Genomic DNA, 7,494 nt, shown 5'->3' on the forward strand with positions numbered 1-7,494 from the left:
CTAGTGCACCTATATAATTTACCATTGTATTGGGTGTGTTGGGGACACAAGAGACTCTTTGTTATTTGGTTGCAGGGTTGCTTGAGAGAGACCATCTTCATCCTACGCCTCCTACGGATTGATAAACCTTAGGTCATCCACTTGAGAGAAATTTGCTACTGTCCTACAAACCTCTGAACTTGAAGGCCCAACAACGTCTACAAGAAGAAGGTTGTGTAGTAGACATCACAAGTACAGTTACCTCATCAAGTTCTACTTTCCTCCCACTCACTTCTTTCGAGAGAAACTCATTCTCTAGAAAGGATCCATTCTTAGCAACGAATGTCTTGCCTTCGAATCTGTGATAGAAGTTGTACCCAATAGTTTCTTTTGGGTATCCTATGAAGACGCACTACTCCGATTTGGGTTCGAGCTTATCAGTTTGAAACTTTTTCACATAAGCATCGCAGCCCCAAACTTTAAGAAATGACAGCTTTGGTTTCTTTCCAAACCATAGTTCATACGGTTGCTACCTCTTGAGCACCGCGTTGGTTTTCCCTTGAAGAGGAAAGGGTGATGCAGCAAAGTAGCGTAAGTATTTCCCTCAGTTTTTGAGAACCAAGGTATCAATCCAGTAGGAGGCCACGTGCGAGTCCCTCGCACCTACACAAACAAATAAAATCCTCGCAACCAACGCAATAAAGGGGTTGTCAATCCCTTCACGATCACTTACGAAAGTGAGATCTAATAGATATTATCAGATAATATTTTTGGTATTTTTATGATAAATATGCAAAGTAAAGAAAGCAAAATAAACTGAAAAGGAAATAGCTTGTTGATGGAAGATTAATATGATGGAAAATAGACCCGGGGGCCATAGGTTTCACCAGTGGCTTCTCTCGAGAGCATAAGTATTACGGTGGGTAAACAAATTACTGTTGAGAAATTGACAGAATTGAGCATAGTTATGAGAATATCTAGGTATGATCATGTATATAGGCATCACGTCCGAGACAAGTAGACCGACTCCTGCCTGCATCTACTACTATTACTCCAAACATCGACCGCTATCCAGCATGCATCTAGAGTATTAAGTTCAAAAGAACATATTAATGCTTTAAGCAAGATGACATGATGTAGAGGGATAAACTCATGCAATATGAAATAAACTCCATCTTGTTATCCTCGATGGCAACAATACAATACGTGCCTTGCTGCCCCTGCTGTCACTAGGAAAGGACACCGCAAGACTGAACCCAAAGCTAAGCATTTCCCCCATTGCAAGAAAGATCAATCTAGTAGGCCAAACCAAACTGATAATTCGAAGAGAGTTGCAAAGATAACCAATCATACATAAAAGAATTCAGAGAAGATTCAAATATTGTTCATAGGTAAACTTGATCATAAACCCACAATTCATCGGTCTCAATAAACACACCACAAAAGAAGATTACATCGAATAGATCTCCACAAGAGAGGGGGAGAACTTTGTATTGAGATCCAAAAAGAGAGAAGAAGCCATCTAGCTAATAACTATGGACCCGAAGGTGTGAAGTAACTACTCACACTTCATCGGAAAGGCTATGGTGTTGATGTAGAAGCCCTCCGTGATCGATGCCCCCTCCGGCGGAGCTCCGGAAAAGGCCCCAAGATGGGATCTCACAGATACAGAAAGTTATGGTGGTGGAATTAGGGTTTTGGCTCTGTATCTGGTAGTTTGGGGGTATGTAGGTATATATAGGAGGAAGAAGTACGTCGGTAGAGCAACATGGGCCCCACGAGGGTGGAGGGTGCGCCTAGGGGGGGGGGGGGTAGGCGCGCCCCCCTACCTCGTGCCCTCCTAGTTGCTTTCTTGACGTAGGGTCCAAGTCCTCTGGATCATGTCCGTTCCGAAAATCACGTTCCCGAAGGTTTCATCCCGTTTGGACTCCGTTTGATATTCTTTTTCTGCGAAACTCTGAAATAGGCAAAAAAAACAACAATTCTGGGTTGGGCCTCCGGTTAAATGGTTAGTCCCAAAAATAATATAAAAGTGTATAATAAAGCCCAATAATGTCCAAAATAGGATATAATATAGTATGGAACAATCAAAAATTATAGATACGTTGGAGACGTATCATACATCCCCAAGCTTAATTCCTGCTCGTCCTCGAGTAGGTAAATTATAAAAACAGAATTTTTGATGTGGAATGCTACTTGGCATAATTTCAATGTAATTCTCTTAATTGTGGTATGAATATTCAGATCCGAAAGGTTCAAGACAAAAGTTCAATATTGACATAGAAATAATAATACTTCAAGCATACTAACTAAGCAATTATGTCTCTTCAAAATAACATGGCCAAAGAAAGTTATCCCTACAAAATCATATAGTCTGGCTATGCTCCATCTTCACCACAAAAAGTATTTAAATCATGCACAACCCCAATGACAATCCAAGCAATTGTTTCATACTTTTGGTGTTCTCAAACCTTTTCAATCTTCACGCAATACATGAGCGCGAGCCATGGACATAGCACTATATGTGGAATAGAATGGTGGTTGTGGAGAATACAAAAAGGGAGAAGATAGTCTCACATCAACTAGGCGTATCAACGGGCTATGGAGATGCCCATTAATAGATATCAATGTGAGTGAGTAGGGATTGCCATGCAATGGATGCGCTAGAGCTATAAGTATATGAAAGCTCAACAAAAAGAACTAAGTGGGTGTGCATCTTACTTGCTTGCTCACGAAGACCTAGGGCATTTTGAGGAAGCCCATTATTGGAATATACAAGCCAAGTTCTATAATGAAAAATTCCCACTTGTATATGAAAGTGATAACATAGGAGACTCTCTATCATGAAGATCATGGTGCTACTTTGAAGCACAAGTGTGGAAAAAGGATAGTAGTATTGTCCCTTTATATATTTTTTGGGCCTTCCTTTTTTTATTTGGCCTTTCTCTTTTTTATATTTTTTTCTTTTGGGACAATATTCTATGAATGATGATCATCACACTTCTATTTATTTACAACTCAATGATTACAACTCGATACTAGAACAAAGTATGACTCTATATGAATGCTTCCGGCGGTATACCAGGATAGCAATGATGCATGAGTGACTTGTACGAAAGAATTATGAACGGTGGCTTTGCCACAACTGAAATGTCAACTACATGATCATGCAAAGTAATATGACAATGATGGAGCGTGTCATAGTAAATGGAACGGTGGAAAGTTGCATGGCAATATATCTCAGAATGGCTATGAAAATGCCATGATAGGTAGGTATGGTGGCTATTTTGAGAAAGGTATATGGTGGGTGTATGATATCGGCGAAAGGTGCGCGATATTAGAGAGGCTAGCGATGGTGGAAGGGTGAGAGTGCGTATAATCCATGGACTCAACATTAGTCATAAAGAACTCACATACTTATTGTAAAAATCTATTAGTTATCGAAGCAAAGTACTACGCGCATGCTCCTAGGGGGATAGATTGGTAGAAAAAGACCATCGCTTGTCCCCGACCGCCACTCATAAGGAAGACAATCAATAAATAATTCATGCTCCAACTTCTTCACATAACGGTTCACCATACATGCATGCTACGGGAATCACCAACTTCAACACAAGCATTTCTCAAATTCATAACTACTCAACTAGCACGACTCTAATATCACCATCTCCATATCTCAGAACAATTATCAAGTATCAAACTTCTCATAGTATTCAACACACTCATAAGATTTTTTTTATAAATCTTGAGTGCCTAACATAATTAAAGCAAATTACCACGCTGTTTTGTAGGACTCTCAAAATAATCTAAGTGAAGCATGAGAGAACAATAGTTTCTATAAAACAGATCCACCACCGTGCCCTAAAAGATATAAGTGAAGTACCAGAACAAAAACTATAGAACTCAAAAGATATAAGTGAAGCATATAGAGTATTCTAACAATTTCTGAATCATGTGTGTCTCTTTCAAAAGGTGTGTACCGCAAGGATGATTGTGGAAAACTAACAAATAAAGACTCGTAAGCGCTAAAGTTTCTGTTTTTTACAACAATATTAAAAAGACTTTCCCCAAGTCTTCCCAACGGTTCTATTTGGCACAAACAATAATCTCTGCCTAATAATAAAGCATGAGTCTCTGGGTTCACCGTCGCGCCGTTTTTGCAAAAACGTCCCTGTGATTTTTAATAATTGATCCCGCAGTCCACCCGTGGAAACAACGTTTCGGATTTCTGCCCCACGCGTGGACACACATGAAAAAAAACCCACCCCCGAGTCAAGCGACCGCGCCTCGCACCCCCATCTGGATCCGCCGCCTCCCCGCCGCCGGCCCGCATCGTCCGCCGCGCCCTCCTCCCCGTGTCGTCCAAGTCCCTCGCGTGCAATTCGCCGACGCCGATGCCCAGGCCGCCGCACTCCGGGCTCGCGCCGGCCGTCTCGAGCGCGTGCCGCCGACCGCGACGGGCTGCTCGGCACACTCCGCGCCGCCACGGGCAACGGGTGGTAGGAGGAGGAGAGGGAGGTGCAGACAGCGGAGCTGGTAGGAGGAGGAGAGGAAGGTGGAGGAGGCAGAGGAGCCAGTAGGAGTAGGAGAGGGAGGTGGAGGCGGCGGAGGAGCGGACGGGGATGATGGGGACAGATCGGACTACAAGCCAGAGGATGAGGGCATCACACCGCCTACCGATTCCTTCCTCCTCGCGTCCCGGTTACATGGCCGTCGCTGCGGTCGCCCAGCACCGACCGCCTTGCCCCGATTAGCTTTTCTCATGGTCATGGAGCTATCTCTTATTAGATCTGATTGTATCCCTGTTTATGGTGATTGGGTTGGTGTAGATGAATCGACAACTAAGCTCGGGACGTGATATGGTGCTCGGTGTAGGTGGCCATGGTGGACCTGAAGCTGGCTGAGATAAGCGATGGGGTAAGTGTTGTGCTCCTCCCGTTCTCATTAACCAAATAGTGCAGACTGTGGCTGCATGACTGCTGTATATATCCACTTGGATGACCAAAATCAAACTGATAGAAAGAACCAGATATAGTGCTAAGTTATAGTTCGTCAACATATCCATATTAGTTCAGAGATCCTCACAACAAATCTGTACATTCAGAATGACCACCAAAATCCAGCAGTACAATTAACTAGATTGGAAGAATTTATTTGATCAATATGTGCACATGAAACAATAAATTAACCCGTGTGAACTATATTTGAGTTAAGAAAAAACTGTTCGATATTCTTTTTGGTCTGCAGATTGAGCGGCGGCGCTCCCGATCCGATTGGGAGTAGGACGACGGCGGCGAGCACATGGCGGACGAGAGGAGGAGCAAGAGGGGAGGCGCGGAGGCAGGGCCATATGCATCGGACGCGCGCGTTCGCCGGCAATCAACGTGGACGCATTGGCCGTCCATGGCGGCTCAGGTCGATGTAGGAGGACGAGGGGAGGAGCTCGCGAGGCCCGGCACTAGGACTGGAGCGGAGGTGGCTGGATCTGGTGATTCTGAAGGGGCTGGCGACGAGCGGCTCCGTGGGCGGCGACCTGCGGGGTTCAAGCGGCGGCTGCCATGAAGGTTTGTCAGATATACTTCCATTTTATGCATGGGTTGATCCATCCCCTGGATACTGTAAGGGTTGCATTTCAATAGAGCATTGCATCATTTTGCTTTAATTATTTAAACTGCCTAAATGGTACAAGTTGATTGTAGGTATGAGCGATCTGGTTTCCCCTTTTGTTGTTCTATACGAGGATGATGCAGATGCCTTTTGGTGTTTTGAGATGCTACTGAGAAGGATGGTAATTTGTATCTATGTCAAACTATACTGCAGGTTGGTATTTTTGCATGACTTAATACATGATATAAATTTTGTTGCATCTCAGCATGAAAATTTCCACCTCAAGGGACCGACAGGAGTTATGAAGCGGTTGGAAGCATTGTGGAAGATCATGGAATTGACAGATAGGGAAGTAATAAACTGGTAAGGATCAAATAGGCAAATGGAGTCCTAATTTTCTTGGAGGTAAATCAAAGCTCAATGCTGAACCCTTGGTACCTCCTCCATGTTATGTTAGGACAAGAAAACAACCCAAGGGGCACCAAACCATTTATGCTCAGCTAGCTTTAGATTTTTGTTTTTGCATAATTAAGATGACAAGTTTGCAGACATACGATACTAGCTAGCTAATTTTAATCCCATTACAATGTTATAGATAGCTTCCTGTAGCTCCATGTTTTTACACCAGCAAGTGGCACATTTTGAACTAACCTGGCCCTTTCGCCGGGCTGACAAAGTTGAGATTTTTTTTTCAATTTTGTTGCGGAGTCTGCATACATATGCTGCGCGCGCGCTCACCCTCTGCTCAGACACGTTCAAGGCTCTCGACCTCAGCCAACGATCTGCATACATATGCTGCGCGCGCGCTCGCCCTCTGCTCAGACACCGTCAAGGCTCTCGACCTCAGCCAACGATCTGCCGAAGATAACGTGGCAGCCACCAACTTGTGGTTGCTCAGCGTGCGCTCCTTCATCCGGTTACACATCGACCACCACAAGATATGGTTGTGGTCTCGGCTTTTAGGATGGAGGCCTTCAACTGCATTTTCTCATGGACGAACTGACCAATGCAGCATACCTTGCTTCAATTTCTTTGTCGTAGAAGCTGAGAGTATATGGTCTGAATTTATATTATAGAGTGTGTGTATGAGAACCGATTCAGAGTATGTTGGCCATTTGCGTTCTGAAGCTTTTTGTTGTATGATTTCTATGGGAGAGAATGATACACGAGCCAGTAATAATACAACTAAAATTTGTGAACATATCATTACAAAATGGTTGGCTAGATAATGTACGGATTCTACTATATATGATCATTTTCTTTATAGCTATACACTTATTTAGAATACTGTACAATTTTATCTATAGCTCATTTTGTTAGTAATGATAGGAAAACGAGGAATGTTTTTCTACCTGTCGATCTTCTATCCCCTATCCACCCCGTTTCACTCATGTTCCCACTTTCAAAGAACGGACGTGGATTTGTGGGGTCTTGAACATGTTTTGATGTTTATTGGGTGCATTTGGATTTTTTCTCCCGTTGCAACGCACGGGTATGTATGCTAGTTAAACACAAAAAACACAATCAAAACAGGGGCTAGATAAATTATTTATTACTAAATAGGAGCAAGAAGCAAGGAATAAAAATAAAATTGGGTCGCCTTCCAACAAGCGCTATCGTTTAACGCCCCTAGCTAGGCATAAAAGCAAGAATAAATCTAGGTATTGCCATCTTTGATAGGCAATCCATAAGTGGCTCTCATAATAGATTCATATAGTAATTTAATTTTCTTTCTAGGAAAGTGTTCCATGCCTTTCCTTAACGGAAATTGGAAAATAATATTCCCTTCCTTCATATCAATAATTGTACCAATCGCTCTAAGGAAAGGTCTACCAAGAATAATAAGACAAGAAGGATTGCAATCTATGTCAAGAACAATAAAATCTACGGGAACATAATTCCTATTTG

At 42.9% G+C, this 7,494-nt stretch overlaps 1 long non-coding RNA gene across 2 annotated transcripts; it reads left to right on the plus strand.

Moving 5' to 3' along the window:
• Window positions 1–4,216: 4,216 nt before the first annotated feature.
• Window positions 4,217–6,800, plus strand: LOC125514645. Of its 2 annotated transcripts, XR_007286545.1 has the most exons (4): window positions 4,217–4,896; window positions 5,227–5,543; window positions 5,679–5,767; window positions 5,852–6,800. It is a non-coding gene; the product is annotated as an uncharacterized LOC125514645 (long non-coding RNA). The 2 variants fall into 2 exon arrangements; XR_007286544.1 differs by having other exon boundaries at window positions 4,218–4,896; window positions 5,679–6,800.
• The last annotated feature ends 694 nt before the right edge of the window (window positions 6,801–7,494 follow it).

This window comes from Triticum urartu, chromosome 6 (genome assembly GCF_003073215.2).
Source record: "Triticum urartu cultivar G1812 chromosome 6, Tu2.1, whole genome shotgun sequence".
Classification (NCBI taxonomy): Eukaryota; Viridiplantae; Streptophyta; class Magnoliopsida; order Poales; family Poaceae; genus Triticum; species Triticum urartu.